This window comes from Schistocerca serialis, chromosome 9, assembly GCF_023864345.2.
Source record: "Schistocerca serialis cubense isolate TAMUIC-IGC-003099 chromosome 9, iqSchSeri2.2, whole genome shotgun sequence".
NCBI lineage: Eukaryota > Metazoa > Arthropoda > Insecta > Orthoptera > Acrididae > Schistocerca > Schistocerca serialis.
This window is the reverse complement of record NC_064646.1, coordinates 274567397-274584687: the sequence shown is the minus strand read 5'-3', so window position 1 is coordinate 274584687 and position 17291 is coordinate 274567397. Positions and strand designations below refer to the sequence as shown.

The window sequence follows — 17291 nt, the reverse complement described above, 5'->3', positions numbered from 1 at the left end:
AATATTGTCATATTTTTTTCTTTTAAAATTTTTGTGGGGAGGTTACACTTGGCTCCCATTTCTATTGAGTATTGTCATTCCTTTAAAATTACGGTGGGGAGGTTACAATATATATATATATATATATATGTGTGTGTGTGTGTGTGTGCACGCACTACATACATACATTTTTATAATATATATGTATATTGTCAATAGTAATCTTCTTTTAGTGTTTCTTGTACTCATCACTCATCATTTTAAGTGTATAAATTTATTTTTAAATTTCGAGTAATGTTAGACTGAAGAGCAGCATTATGACTATTGTCAACTCCCTTTGTCATGTAGTTAGAATGAAATTAGTAACCCAGGGGAAGAAATAGAAAGCGACAATCTAAAAACTCTGAAAAAACACTCTGCAAGACGGTTGAAATGGCGGACCGTTTTTATTTTACAGTAGCTTCTAATGAATTTATTGAAACTCTGCTACAGGTTAGGTGTGATTCTCTAATCATTAAGATAGTGTATCTTAACCTGTCAACAAGTACAAGTTAATTTCGTAGTCATATGTCCATCTAAAGAACACAAGAGACGTGAATAGCTCAAGCCGAAAATAGGTGCTTCGAATTGCATAGTAGAAAATAGGGTAATAAAACGTGCTTGGCATCTGAAGTTTGGAAGTTCGCGGTAAGGTCTTATGGGACTAAACTGCTGAGGTCATCGGTCCCTAAGCTTATGCACTACTTAATCTAACTTAAACTAACTTACACTAAGGACCACACACACACACACACACACACACACACACACACATGCCAGCGGGAGGACTCTAAACTCCGACGGGGCGTCCCAGACCGCGCGGCTACCCCGCACGGCGTTTGGTATCTGATTATACACATTTGTTTATATTGGTGCTTCATATACACATTTATTATTTACAAGTAGAATAACATAGTTTCAGTCTTCCAGTTCTTACTAAGGTTTGCCGGACATTCCTAACAGTAAACATCGCATCTCACAGGTTCTTAGATGGAGTCACTAGGGTAGGCTGAAAAGAACTGGTAGGTCACGATGCTTCAGCCTACCCAGTTAGGCAGGAAATGATATGTACGAGTTGAAACGTTATCTGAGTAGCAGAATTGAAACCTTCCCTTCTACAATAACCTATGAAACCTTCCCTTAGGATTTCTATCTCTTGCTTAATAATAACAAATGAAATCTTCCCTTTGAAATTAATTCTCTTTCTCAATAATAATAAGTGCTATATTCGCATACAAATTTAAATGCTGCTTATTAAAAGTGATTTGCTGATTATTTCGAAGAAACATAGATTGTGTCGTGTGTCGTCGTCGTGGCCCTCAGCCGTTACCTGCAGTAACCCAAAACTGTTCCCTACCTTTTTTTACTGTTACTGGATCGCCATCTGACTGCTAAATTGAACTGCGACATGTACTTACTCTGTTTTACTAAACTCTATTAGCTGCTGGTGGGCTGTCGTAATAAGTGGCTGTATTTATTACCAAAGCTGAAGTTATTCTTTAATAGCAAAGCTGACGTTATTCTTTATTTAATTTTACTGAAGTTACGTAATTCATAGTTAAACTTTTTCTTATGATAATAGTTTCTTATGATAATAGTTAGCTGATGTCTCTGTACATCCGTTTATAATCTCTTGTAAATCATAGCTGGTGACCGGCAGGCACCCCGCTCCTCTCAACCTCTCGCTTCAGACCTGCTACCGACTCGCTTCACATCTCGCTTACTACTGACTTTCTACAAACGCTAAAGTGCGGTCTCTCCCGCCAACAATACTTTGGTGCAGACATTCCCTGCTACCACAATTATTTCCAAAATGACAAATATTAATTATTCCTACTTAATCCTATTAATAAAATATAAACATCTTTCATAAAATGTGGTTTGACAATAGACAATAGAAATAATCATAGGGTGACCATATTTTCTTTGGACAAAAGTGGGACTTTCATACATTTTCTTGGCCAAAAAGCGGGACAATTTTTATTTCTCGTTAAATATCACTTTTATTGCTAACATTTCGTCTTCCTCTGCAAATATAGCCTTCACAGATATTTGTGTGTGTGCGTGTGCGCGTGTCTGTGTGTGTACAAAACCAAACAAAGAATGGAAAGACTGGAAAGAAGTACATTTCAAGTTTTCAGAAATTTACTTATTAAGAAATGTAACATTTATAACATAGAATGTAGAAAGACATACAGTAACAATCACTACAAAAAAGGTTCTTAGTGAACACAAGGAATTTATGGTTCTGTGGATTCCACACTGCAATCATATTTCTTCGAAGATGAAATTTAATTCAGAAACAATCATTCAGCAGTTTTTTTACACTTAGTGGTACAAAATGTTCATGTTTCCTTGAATTTATACTTCTCAAAGGTTTAATTAAGACTGCTAATACTTCACATATGGAATTATTCTGTTTCTCAATGCTCAGAATGGATTGTTGGAAAACACTCATTTGAGAATGTACAAAAAGTAAATAACATTCATTTATAGGATCACTGAAAAAACTCTAAGATTGCAGGGCACTTTGAGTTAGACTGTGACAAAAAGTAAGATTTCAAAGGTTCATACATTTTCAAGATCCTTTCTATGGCTGGCAATAATGAAAGCCACCTTGTTTTGGAAAAGGAAAGTAAATTTTTGTTAGTGACACAAACAAATTCACAGAATTCAGTGAGTTCTGCAACATGAATAGAAAAAAATATGAAAATGGTTGTACAACTTCATTACAATGCAGTCAATGTCAACAGGTAAAACATCACAAGCACTTTGAAGTGTGTTATGAACAACATGTGCTGGACAACCTATGCCAACAATGTTAGAGTTTTTAAATTTTTCTTTCTGATGTGTGAAAGCATTATTACCCTCTTTCTACGTTAACCCCCCAAAATTACAGGTAGTATTGTCTGCACCAAATGCAACACACTTTGAGATGATACTGAATGACTGTATAACATGAGAAAGACAATTGGAAATTGTTTCGGACTTTTCGTTCTGCAATTCATCCAGATCAAGCAATTTCGTCTGCAGTCCACCCTTACTTACAGAAAAATACTGAACTATCACAGGAAAAATTTTCTGATGCCCATGGTTGCTAGCATCAGTAGATATTGAAAAGTATTTTGCACTGTTTACAGCAGCTATTACCTGTTTCTGGGAATTCGGAGCTATAACATTGTTGATAATTGCTTCACACTTTGTTCTTCCACACGAAACATTTTCTGCAATCTTAGAATCAGGGATTTTTTTTTTTTTTTTGTTTAGTTGAACACTGCAGTCATTAGAACGATAGCTTTGGTGGTGTTTAACATGGAATGACAGGGTTCCTTCTGCTGCAGCTACGTTTTTCTGTTCCTGTGTATTTGAAGTTACAAAATATCTCGCCACTTTTTGCGAGGAACCTGCCGATCGAAGATTCTTCCTGTGTTTCTTTGATTCCATATGATGCTTGAGATCTGCGGCACCACCATGAGACACGGATACAGCACAGTTACATGCGTTACATTTTGCTGAACACTCATTGTCTGTAGCAGTGAAGCAAGGAAATTTCCTCTGAAGCTCTTCTGAAAATGATTTTCGTTTCGGCATCGCCACGACGTGCTAGCACTTCACGAAACTGCTACTGAGTGTTGACAACAATGGCAAGCAAAAGTAAAGAAAATAAGAGTACGCAACAATTACAGTGCTTAAGCTGTACATTATCAGGGGGTACCAACGTACGGAATGTCAGTTTCAATTGATAGTTTATAAAATCGACACTCAGAAAATATTTTAACCACTTTGTAAATGCCTGAAAATAATCCTTGAAAATCGGGACAAATTGCTTGTTTTTTTTAAAAAAAAAACGTCGGGACAAATTTTTGAGCCTCAAAAAACGGGACAATCCCGATTAACCGGGACGTATGGTCACCCTAAATATACACGTCTTACAGAATTAAATATAGGGGGCAGTCAGATGAAAACAAAACAGATGCAAAAAAGCGAGAATGCTGTTCATTACCTCAAAAGTCATCGCAGTAACTGTTAATTCATTTATCTCACTGTGAGACAAGACGATCAATGTCTTCATAGAAAAATGTTTGCAATAACCTACGGAACCATGATTGCACCACCTCTTCGCCCGAAGCAAATCAAGGGGCCGACCACATGTTGCCAAGGTTGTTTCGAGTACGTTAAACAAATTTCGCTGGGAAGCCCTTGCACATCCTCTATACCGCCCTGATCCCTCCCCATGCTATTTCCTTATTTTTGAAGCCCTGAAGCAAAACACTTGTGGCCGTGGGATTTGCCTCAGACGACGACTGGGTACCACCATGGCTCCTTAGACAACAACAAACATCTTTCCTCCAAGGCATCAAACGTCTTGTCTCCCAGTGGGATAAATGTATTAACACTTATGGCGATTAATTTTGAAATCTTAGACAGTTTGCTTAATGTTTTCCATCTGTGTCGGTTTCAATTGACTGCCCCTTAGAAATAACCGTCCCTGTTATCACAGCGAAGTTCCCACAGAATATTCCCGCAGCAGACCGTCCAAGGCACACCGCCAACGCACCTACAGGCTTGCTTAGTCGCTCTCAAGATTACTTACAGCGCCTATCAGCACGTCAATTACCAGTTATAAACAGTAAAAATATCTGCAAAGAGTGAGGATGTAATTAATACTATACAATTAATTAGGAAGATTTGTAGGACGCTGACCCAAGAGTAGTTCGGTCATTGACTTTGGCTTACAAATGTTTGACAGATGCCACAACAAAATGATCAGATGCTGCTTGGGTAATCTACGGTCGACTCCTACGAACGCTCCTCTTGCCGAAGCTAATGAACCTCCACTCGAAGTCAGACAACAGTACACTGGCTCTTCCTCATGCATGCATCGCTTGGGCAAGACAATTTCTTTTCGAGGATTCGCCTGCTATCCAAGAAATGCTTCACTAGTAGATTCTGATTTATAAAGAAATTTACATTACCGCATACTGTACATCTGTTAAGATATTTCAGTGCTGTTTCACCGAACTACAACAGCTGCGCATCGTCGTTGATTCATGATACACAATCGAAATACAAAAAAATTAGAAGGACTTCTGCAGGAATCTTGAAGTAGTAACGTTGCTATGGTAACACATACGTGGAACCCAGTATGAGCATACAACCGTTAACGGACTTTTTAAGTGGATGGGAAGAAGCGCACGGTCACTACACGGATGGATCATATACCTCAGATTGCATTGGTATCGTGTATTACGACTAGCAGTCATGTCATAGTTGCCGATTCCAGTTCTCTCCGGAAGCCTCGGTTCTTACAGCGATGTTCACTGTAATACTAAAGGGACTTAAATATGCTGACGGCTTAGATAAAGATGTAATCATCATTCTGATAGACTGACGAACAGCGTTGCTGCTCATACAGAGTCTGTTGTCCGTAATACCAGTAAAGCACCATAAAGAGGAAATCGCCACGCTACGTGTAAAGAGACGCCATGATACCAGTGTCAATGAAACAGTCGACGTTCTCGCCATGAGTGCCATCCACCATGGGACAAATACGTATGAACATGTCCCATACACAAACCTTCCCCAAGACGTACGGCAGAAGACCAGAATCTTGTGGAACAATGATGCCTATCGTATCCACATGGGGGAGGAGATTATGCATCTATACTGCCAAGTACCCTTGCACGGCCATGGTACTCTCTTGCCACGTGCCACAGATTAAAGAAACTTTGACAGTCTGAATTGGGAAGAAAGACATCGAGCATTACCGGAAATTTCAAGAACTAGTTACCAGCAAGGAATCCAAAAGTATTTAGTTGGTCCCTTGATATTGTCATCTATGAAACTCGAAAATACACTTTAATTTCTACAGCCAAATCCACATCTGTACTCACAAGTTAGCATATTGTGTGCCAGAATTTATAACACTATTGTCTAATGTCCATCATGTAAGACAAGTGGCGGCAATTAAGTGTGTCCGTATCGACCAGTAATATAATAATGTGTTAACGTTCAAGTGTGCAATGTCATTACATAGAAAACAGCGACAAAGTGCAGTACTGCCTATGTGAGTCTGATGAATAACGCCACTGATTATGCTTTATAGTAACTGGAACTGAACGGTTATTGTTCGAAACTAAATATTATCACAAGCTGCTCATGAGACAGCCTTGAAAACCAGGTCTTATTATTACCAGATGGCACGAAATCACAAGCCGCGTACCGGAAAAAAATAGACAATATGTTGGTTAAGACATTTTTGCAACAGTAATCGATTTAATTTCTGCAATTGTATTAGAAAACTCACAGAAATTTACTTTACAGACTTCAAACAAGTCGCGCGTTTGTGTCTGTGGTCAATGTTATTTGCATTCGCGCCTGTTGTGTAGCGTCGTCGCCGAATGACCTCTCTTTGCCTTCGAACAGCTTTGGATCGGAAGGCGGCACCCATACGCGGCCATCTTGCTTCCTGCCAGCAGCTGTAGTGGGAGAGCGTTTGTTCCGTTGTTGTGTGTTACGTATGTGGGTATAGCGTGTGTGAGTGTTTACGGGTGTTGACTTGTGCAACCGGTAGTCACTACTAATCCACCTGCATTCATTTCTACATTGTGCCGGGACGTCCTTCTCGCCAATAGATATGCAAGCAGCCGTCGATTGACAGTTACAGCGAGGTAAGCGGAGCCTGCCGGCTGTAAGAGCTTTCAGGTTGCTGGCCTCTTCTGCCCGTAAGCATAGAACTGGGATCCCTAGAAAGTTGAACTAGTTTCCTATTCTGCTCTTCGACGATAGCGGGCGACGAGGATGACCCATATCTGCATGTTTCAAAAATATTTTATCAGTTTATGTAAACGAACCCTTGCTTCGAAACTGACTTACGAAAGATATGCAGGGGCTATGATAACAGGCACTGTTTATGTGCGATGATTTCCTTCGTGATGTAGCGCCAAGCATTACTAATTAATAGCTTCTATTTTTCACTCACACTTGTTTGTTTTTGAACAAGCAGTGTATTTACATTCGTCGTTGTTCGTTACATTTTAAGAGTAACGACACATGAGGATGAAGACACTACACGTCTACAAAAGACTTGTGGTATGCTCTTAGTGCTTAAATTCTCGATGCGCAGTTCAAATTATAATTGTTTGCCAGCAGTCGTCGTCTTGATCGTAAACACGTAAAAACATTTTCAAACTCCAAATAATAATAAAACATTGTTAGATTGTTTTCGTATGACATTTAGGCGGTCGCCGTCTTACGCGATATAGGCCTCAAAAACGTAAATAGAAGAGGATGGTGCCAAATGGAAGTTAGCCAACAGTGTTACTATATAGTCAGTCTTTAAGACTATTCTGTAAAATATCGTGTATAGTGATGTTGAGAATGATTTCGTAAGTACAAAACAGACTAATAGAACAAACTAGCGGTAGAATAGCAGGTTTCAGTAAACGAATGAGGGATATTGTGCAACGTCTTTAGCCTATGCGTTTTGACCATTTCACGATAAGCAAAACGGTAATGCAACAAACATAATAGCGGCTATAAAAAGTAAAAGTTGTTTTGTTTTATCTTGGCGTAACTAACAGCAGACAACACTTTACCTATGGTGTAAGTAGCTGTGAATATAATCGACCAGAACTTAAAATAATAAATATTTAACCTGCTTTTTAAAATAAACTATTCGGGTCTAAATCCTGAGGATGTATTTCGCTAATTTAGTTTTAACAACTGCGTATTTATGCGCAGTTTTGTTTTGTACACATCACTTATTGAAACTGATTTTCAAAATACTTCTCACTGCAGTTTTTTCTTTCCTTGTAAAATATATAAATCGTATTCTTGCGATGTAGACAGGAAACAATTTAAGTGCAAGGTCACAGACTTGTAGCCGTACTTGAAGTGTGTTTCATTTACTAGCAAAAGTAAATTGTTTATGGATGATCCCTACGATGCTTGGTAAAACACTTCCATGTTGTTACTGAAGAATATGTAACATATTAGGATCTAGCCTTATTGCTTCCATCTTAAGGACTTCGAATGATATTTCCGCACTAAAATTTTTAACGTTAGCGCTCAGAGTTAGCTTGAATTTGCAACGACAGCGTTGCTCGAAGTGTGGCTTTGGTTGGTTTTGAAGGTGACAGATTGGTTGAGAGTTTGCGAACACAACGAATATGAGTGCAAAGTATGTTTCTGTCAGGTTTAGATATCTGTAGATACGTTAGGCCTAATTGTAGAGGGGATTAGTTGACATCGCGATACCGCCCTGATAGACCAATGGCATTGTGGAAATTTGATCGTCAAAAACTACCAATGGATGATGTCACTAACAGTAAACAAAATCCGACATACTTATGAGACCTCCACGAGCGTAGGGTAGTTTGGAAAGGGGTCCATTCTGATTATTATTAAAGCCTTGAGACATGTTAAAAACTTGTAAAACTGCAGTGGAATAATGCAGTTATAGTTGCGTATGTTCGTTGGCCTCGCCAACTCACCATCACATTCCAGCTTAGCCTAGACTTCCAGTTACATTTACGTCAATGTTATACATCGGTCTACTGTAGGTCTCATGAATCCAGAACGGCATTATCGCGATTTTCTCCGCAGGCACCATCACCATTACGCACGAGTCCAGCAAACAAAGTGGGATTACCGAAAGTTTGGATACCACCAGTCGGCTTTGACCCATAACGTCATCAAAATACACACACACACACACACACACACACACACACAAAACCTATAGCAGCTCAAGCGGACACCTCTCTTTCAAGCGTATCCAGTAAGGCGATCGCAACCTCACTCATTACGTACACCAGCGAACTAACACCAATAAGACGCGAAATATTTAACTCCAGCAATAGAAGGAAACTAACGGGATAACTACGGATAGCAGGGCGTTTCGGGCAGTGTCAAAAATATGTCAGTAACAATCGAAGCACCATTTCAGACAAATATTAACCCTGAAATGACGTACACGAAATCATCAATAATCAACCCGACCACCAAAACTGAAAAAAAAAAAAATTACACTATTGGTATCTTACATTTCGATTGATCTCTCTAGCGCAAACGAAAACAGCGATACCAGGAACCCACACACAACTCGAAAATCCGGTACAGCAAATTTCGCTTGGCTTATGTAGCTGAAACGAAGTCCACAATACCAACAATCCACTACAAGCAATGTTTGTGAAAACCTAACGAAATCAAAATAGCTACCACACACTCCACAGTACCAACCGCTATAACCTATGATATCCTAAATATGAACGTCAGCTACCTACACAAATAACAAATTTATAAACTACTACAACATATATTTCAGTACCCACACCTCAAAGCAAATTACGAACACACACAAACTCACCGCACTTACTACAATCAACATCAATCAGAAATACATAAAAACGTATCCAAAACAATCTCACAGATTTAAGCTGCCGAACGAGTGCGAACCCCCCACCCTCCACACACACACACACACACACACACACACACACACACACACACACACACACTAGAAAAACCAAAATATACAGAAACGCTCTAAAAACACCGCCACATACACTCGTCCGTGGTTTGAGAAGCAGACTTCGCTCAATTTCACAAATTCTGCTAACTGCTGACACAACATATTCCTCCTGCAGAAATTTAATTGTTGCAAGCGTATCGTCACCCGTAGCAGCAACCAACGAAAGACTATTAGATTTTGTCGTAAGATATATGCCTAGTACCAGACGAAAACCCAAAATTTCTATCCAAACCATGAACAACACGAAGGACTAATTTCAAAACGGAAAACAAATTAGTAACCAGTATACTAACGACATTAAAGTAAGTCAATGACAAGGCAACAAAAACTAACTCCAAAAGAACCGAATAACATACAGTACAAATCAAATGTCGCACTAACATCACTCACAAACAGTTTAGAAACATAACACCCATCACTAATGTGTGCTACCGCTTGTCCAACATTCCCACAGCAAATACAGTCACTCTTCAACCTTGCCGTGCTGCAATGAAGTCACATAACACGGTTACGTCATGGGCCAAAGCCGACGTGTTGACCCAACGACACTATCCAAGCCATATCCCATAATACCTAAATGACTTATCGTAAACAGAACTGGTGACAGTTGCGTAGTGGATCCCCCCTGGAAGTTTTTGCCTTTCAGTTTGTGTGATAAGTGCGTTAAATGTGGCTCAAACTTAAGCGACAGGCAACGCCACAGTTCAGTTCGTTACCATGGTCTTTGTTGTCGCGTCACATTCGTTCACTTGGCCAATTCACCAACAGATTATCACCTATTAGCCCAACGTTGTGTGTGTTTGGGGAGAGAGAGAGCGATCGATAGAGTGCATTGCAAAATACATCAGTGTCAAACTGATGCTTGCTCTAAGTCGAGTCGGTGTAATAATATTCGTGCAAATTAAGTTGACACCCGGCACGGTGGCCGTTGGTAGCGACTGTAAATGGGAAATGCCAATACTGCCACTCCCATCAGCCACCGACCCGAGTGTCAACGTAGTTTGCGCCGAGGTTATACATAGTAAGTAGACCACTGCCAGTTTTAAACTGTGGCGCGCAAATGGCTGCAAGTAATAGCTGTGATAACAATGAGGCGCTCAGCGCACTACGTCACATACCAATTTATGTCGACTCAGCTATAGTAGCATCATTGACAGTTTGCGGCCATGAATCAAAAGCTAGCATGTTGCATCAGTGTGAAAGTCGACCTAGGATTGAATCGCACTTTTCTGATCTGTACAAGGGCGCTTATCCTGATGAATATTTCGAGTACAAACAATATATGCAAACTGGTTATGCGTTACTTCAAACTAAGTAACTGAGTTACTTTCCACGATAGCATAAAAAGTCTCTGACCTGACCTTCCACCACTTTGTTTCAAAAAATTATTAAACTGCGAATCAAGACCTTCAGATTGACGAAGTAATTGCATGGCTTTATTTTGAAGAGAAATGCTCCTTCGTTGTCGGGAGTGCTTCCTGCCCCATGTTTTCAGAGTGAAAATTCCTATGTTATTGTGCATCTCGTTGTTGTCTGAAAAATAAAATTTTATCAGAAACTCAAGGCAGTAACACGACACTTTTAAAATATATGCGCGTTTATTTTTTCGAAAATGAGCAAACATAGCACAAAGTATTGTGCATAATGAGTGACAGCCTAAGACATGATACAGTTGCTTCTTTAAAAATTCTTATGTTTCCTGATGCTCCAAAATATTGATTCGCATGAGAAACTTTACTAATTAATTGTAGACCTCCACAGGAAAAACCAAAAACGCATTTTTTTTTTTTGTGAATATAAATATGCTCTTTCAAATGGTAGTTATGCTAATAAGGACCAGTCGTACTTTCTGAGATACAAGGTTTAAAAAATCTATCACTTTGGCAAAAAAAATTGTTTTTGGGCAAATGCAGTCCTGTCTATCCAAAAAACCAACAGGTTTTATAAAAAAATTATCAGCAACTAAGGTCACAGAATGAGAGGTTTCTAAACGAACTATACAGAGAGATCAAGCTACATCAACTTCGGATAAATTTGGCAGCAGAATTTATTGGCAGTTTTAGATGCCTGTGGGAGCAGAAATAGTGAACCAAATGACATAAAACTTAGAGAATGTGCACAATATGACCGCTTTAAATATATTACCAAGTCTTACAGCTTCACCACAATTATGCACTGAATTATAGCACTTAGAACATGGCTAAAATTTTTTAATTCTGCACTCACCATTTGAGGCCCATGCTCGCAAACTAGTAAAATTTGGGAGCTAGGGCTTTGTAAATCTTTTGGTCGTTCAGAAAAATCGGCACGCCAAATTTGAACAAAACGTGAAACAGGCGGGCGGGGGATTGTCTCTAAAACTAGACGACTTGACATGTAATCACCTCAGATACAGTGTGTCCTAGGAGGTATAGTTAGTATTCAGCGATATGACAGGGAAGATCATTCAAAGCATATAAGTCTTCGAAGCATATAAGTCTTCTAGACAATAGCTCTAAAATGCATATCTTACGAGCTATGAGCGCTTGCTCATCTTCGCTACAGTGGAAGACAGATCTTCTATTATACAGGTGATCATAGTTTTTTAGGTACGCGTTTTAGAGTCCATGCTTAGACTATTTTGCTTCGAATAATCGTTCCTGTCATATCCCTGATTATTTATAACTTCTCCCGGGACGTTGTATATTGTGCTCTCGCTTACCTCTGTTCTCTATATCTGACTCTAAGGCACTTAAGAGGTACTTTTTATTGTACAATCTATCCTGTACCATTGGTGAAAAGAGTGACTGAGGAACGGGTTTAAAATATTGCATCTGTACGGTCTGTAATTAGTGTAATTTTATTCTTGTGATCATTGCAGAAGCAGTGTGCAAAAGGAGTTGACATATTTCTACGGTTCTTAAAATTTTGGAAGTAGATTAACCGTAAAACATTCTTTTGCGTGACTAAATTATCGTCATTTATCTGTGCAGTTCTCCTCTGGATTACGTTCACTGCACCATGTTGATCGAACTGGGTCCGCGTCTCAAACATCCTAGTAAAGGAAAAATCTGTGGCGCAAACCCATGGCCAGGCTGTGGACCTGGTGGCAACTAGACAGCGGCCTTTCTTCGCAGCGGCGCTGTGGTATCAGGGGGAGGCTGGCAGGCCCATCACCTGGCCGCCTTTTACGTCCGGCAGAGATCTGCGGTACTCTTTCAATAGTAGGTTGCGCGGACGTGGGGCCATCCTGGATGAACTGGAACGAGGAAAATCCTTGCCCCTATCAGGGACTGAACCAGGAATATCAGGGCTGAAGCCCAGTGTTGTACCACGACCGCCAACATTCGTCTTTTCCTTTTTCGAATCAGTACATGGCATTAAGATCTATTAAGCACAGTCTACATCTACATTTATACTCCGCAAGCCACCCAACGGTGTGTGGCGGAGGGCACTTAACGTGCCACTGTCATTTACTCCCTTTCCTCTTCCAGTCGCGTATGATTCGCGGGAAGAACGACTGCTGGAAAGCCTCCGTGCGCGCTCGAATCTCTCTAATTTTACATTCGTGATCTCCTCGGGAGGTATAAGTAGGGGGAAGCATTATGTCCGATACCTCATCCAGAAACGCACCCTCTCGAAACCTGGACACCAAGCTACACCGCGATCCACAGCGCCTCTCTTACAGAGTCTGCCACTTGAGTTTGTTAAACATCTCCGTAACGCTATCACGCTTATCAAATACCCCGGTGACGAAACGCGCCGCTCTTCTTTGGATCTTCTCTATCTCCTTTGTCAACCCGACCTGGTACGGATCCCACACTGATGAGCAATACTCAAGTATAGGTCGAACTAGCGTTTTGTAAGCCACCTCCTTTGTTGATTGACTACATTTTCTAAGGACTCTACCAATGAATCTCAACATGGCACCTGCCTTACCAACAATTAATTTTATATGATCATTCCGCTTCAAATCGTTCCGCACGCATACTCCCAGGTATTTTACAGAAGTAACTGCTACCAGTGTTAGTTCTATCGTATAATCATACAATAAAGGATCGTTCTTTCTATGTATTCGCAATACATTACATTTGTCTATGTTAAGGGTCAGTTGCCACTCCCTGCACCAAGTGCCTATCCGCTGCAGATCTTCCTGCATTTCGCTGCAATTTTCTAATGCTGCAAATTCTCTGTATACTATAGCATCATCCGCGAAAAGCCGCATGGAACTTCCGACACTATCTACTAGGTCATTTATATATATTGTGAAAAGCAGTGGTCCCATAACACTCCCCTGTGGCACGCCAGAGGTTACTTTAACGTCTGTAGACGTCTCTCCATTGAGAACAACATGCTGTGTTCTGTTTGCTAAAAACTCTTCACTCCAGCCACACAGCTGGTCTGATATTCCGTAGGCTCCTACTTTGTTTATCAGGCGACAGTGCGGAACTGTATCGAACGCCTTCCGGAAGTCAAGGAAAATGGCATCGACCTGGAAGCCTTCATCTAATATTTTCTGGGTCTAATGAACAAATAAAGCGAGTTGGGTCTCACACGATCGCTGTTTCCGGAATCCGTGTTGATTCCTACAGAGTAGATTCTGGGTTTCCAGAAATGACATGATACGCTAGCAAAAAACATGTTCTAAAATTCTACAACAGATCGATGTCAGAGATATAGGTCTATAGTTTTGCGCATCTGCTCGACGATCCTTCTTGAAGACTGGGACTACCTTTGCTCTTTTCCAATCATTTGGAACCTTCAGTTCCTCTAGAGACTTGCGATACACGGCTGTTAGAAGGGAGGCAAGTTCTTTCGCGTACTCTGTGTAGAATCGAATTGGTATCCCGTCAGGTCCAGTGGACTTTCCTCTGTTGTGTGTTTTCAGTTGCTTTTCTATTCCTTGGACACTTATTTCGATGTCAGCCATTTTTTCGTTTGTGCGAGGATTTAGAGAAGAAGCTGCAGTGCGGTCTTCCTCTGTGAAACAGCTTTAGAAAAAGGTGTCTGGTATTTCAGCTTTACGCGTGTCATCCTTTGTTTCAATGCCTGTGTCTGGATATGCTGTTTCGAGCCACTTACTGATTTAACGTAAGACCAGAACTTCCTAGGATTTTCTGTCAAGTCGGTACATAGATCTTTACTTCCGAATTCACTGAACGCTTCACGCATAGCCCTCTTTCCGCTAACTTGGATATCGTTTAGCTTCTGTTTGTCTGAGAGGTTTTGGCTGCGTTTAAACTTGCAGTGAAGCTCTCTCTGCTTTCGCAGTAGTTTCCTAACTATGTTGTTGAACCACAGTGGGTTTTTCCCGTCCCTCACAGTTTTACTCGGCACGTACCTGTCTAAAACGCATTTTACTATTGCCTTGAACTTTTTCCATAAACACTCAACATAGTCAGTGTCGGAACAGAAATTTTCGTTTTGATCTGTTAGGTAGTCTGAAATGTGCCTTCTATTACTCTTGCTAAACAGATAAACCTTCCTCCCTTTTTTTATATTCCTATTTACTTCCATATTCAGGGATGCTGCAACGGCCTTATGATCACTGAATGCAATCACGCAATGCCAGACGATCAGAAATCATTCCGCAGCAACAATCAGAAGAAAATTACTTTAACTCGGGACCTTTGCCTTTCGCGGGCAAGTGCTCTACCAACTGAGCTACCGAAGCACGACTCACGCCCGATACTCACAGCTTTACTTCTGCCAGTACCTCGTCTCCTACCTTCCAAACTTTACAGAAGCTCTCCTGCGAACCTGGCAGAACTAGCACTCCTGAAAGAAAGGATATTGCGGAGACATGGCTTAGCCACAGCCTGGGGGATGTTTCCAGAATGAGATTTTCACTCTGCAGCGGAGTGTGCGCTGATGTGAAACTTCCTGGCAGATTAAAACTGTGTGCCCGACCGAGACTCGAACTCGGGACCTTTGCCTTTCACGGGCAAGTGCTCTACCAACTGAGCTACCGAAGCACGACTCACGCCCGGTACTCACAGCTTTACTTCTGCCAGTACCTCGTCTCCTACCTTCCAAACTTTACAGAAGCTCTCCTGTAAAGTTTGGAAGGTAGGAGACGAGGTACTGGCAGAAGTAAAGCTGTGAGTACCGGGCGTGAGTCGTGCTTCGGTAGCTCAGTTGGTAGAGCACTTGCCCGCGAAAGGCAAAGGTCCCGAGTTCGAGTCTCGGTCGGGCACACAGTTTTAATCTGCCAGGAAGTTTCACATCAGCGCACACTCCGCTGCAGAGTGAAAATCTCATTCTGGAAACATCCCCCAGGCTGTGGCTAAGCCATGTCTCCGCAATATCCTTTCTTTCAGGAGTGCTAGTTCTGCCAGGTTCGCAGGAGAGCTTCTGTAAAGTTTGGAAGGTAGGAGACGAGGTACTGGCAGAAGTAAAGCTGTGAGTACCGGGCGTGAGTCGTGCTTCGGTAGCTCAGTTGGTAGAGCACTTGCCCGCGAAAGGCAAAGGTCCCGAGTTCGAGTCTCGGTCGGGCACACAGTTTTAATCTGCCAGGAAGTTTCACATCAGCGCACACTCCGCTGCAGAGTGAAAATCTCATTCTGGAAACATCCCCCAGGCTGTGGCTAAGCCATGTCTCCGCAATATTCTTTCTTTCAGGAGTGCTAGTTCTGCCAGGTTCGCAGGAGAGCTTCTGTAAAGTTTGGAAGGTAGGAGACGAGGTACTGGCAGAGTAAAGCTGTGAGTACCGGGCGTGAGTCGTGCTTCGGTAGCTCAGTTGGTAGAGCACTTGCCCGCGAAAGGCAAAGGTCCCGAGTTCGAGTCTCGGTCGGGCACACAGTTTTAATCTGCCAGGAAGTTTCACATCAGCGCACACTCCGCTGCAGAGTGAAAATCTCATTCTGGAAACATCCCCCAGGCTGTGGCTAAGCCATGTCTCCGCAATATCCTTTCTTTCAGGAGTGCTAGTTCTGCCAGGTTCGCAGGAGAGCTTCTGTAAAGTTTGGAAGGTAGGAGACGAGGTACTGGCAGAAGTAAAGCTGTGAGTACCGGGCGTGAGTCGTGCTTCGGTAGCTCAGTTGGTAGAGCACTTGCCCGCGAAAGGCAAAGGTCCCGAGTTCGAGTCTCGGTCGGGCACACAGTTTTAATCTGCCAGGAAGTTTCACATCAGCGCACACTCCGCTGCAGAGTGAAAATCTCATTCTGAAAATTACTTTTTCAGCAGGTAGCGGACGTTCGGTGGTAGGAAAAGGAAAGTCAGTTTTCTTTGAACTTATCAAGGACAACAAATACGGTAACAATCCGCTAATCCATCCATACATATAAAAATGGGCGATATGACTTCATAAACAATGAGATGCATGAAAACTGCCGCGCTGTGCGTGACGTTTAGATGTATTACTCCTTTGCTGTTAACTCACAGCTCACCCGGAGATATGTCGTCGTGGACACTGAGATGCGTGAAAAACCGTCACATCACGTATAACGGCTAAATTAATTACCCCTTTAGTACTAACTATATTCACAACATATATCGCAGACATGTCCACTTATATGCCGCTGAATGTACCTACACTAAAACATCATTGCACGAAAGATGGTTCAAGAGATATGATATCGTAAACATTGAGATCCGTGAAAAAATGCCGCATAATGCGGGAAGTTTTAATGCATTTATTCTTGACTACTGAGACACTCAACTCGGGAAATCTTTGACACCTGGCAGCGCTTTTGACACTTTTCAAATGTGAAACGCAAAGGGCTATACGGGAAAATAATAGCCGTCTTTAGAGTTATG

The 17291-nt window shown here is 41.4% G+C and overlaps 1 long non-coding RNA gene and 1 other non-coding gene across 2 annotated transcripts in view; one reads left to right on the top strand and one right to left on the bottom strand.

The window, feature by feature from the left end:
- Nucleotides 1-6472: 6472 nt before the first annotated feature.
- Nucleotides 6473-17291, top strand: part of LOC126419341 (uncharacterized) — a 510993-nt gene continuing 500174 nt past the window's right edge. Inside the window, exon 1 of the long non-coding RNA XR_007575991.1 lies at nucleotides 6473-6689. This is a non-coding gene — a long non-coding RNA (uncharacterized LOC126419341). The remainder of the gene's footprint in view (nucleotides 6690-17291) is intronic.
- On the bottom strand, nucleotides 15434-15508 carry Trnas-uga (transfer RNA serine (anticodon UGA)). Its single transcript has one exon. It is a non-coding gene; the product is annotated as a tRNA-Ser (tRNA).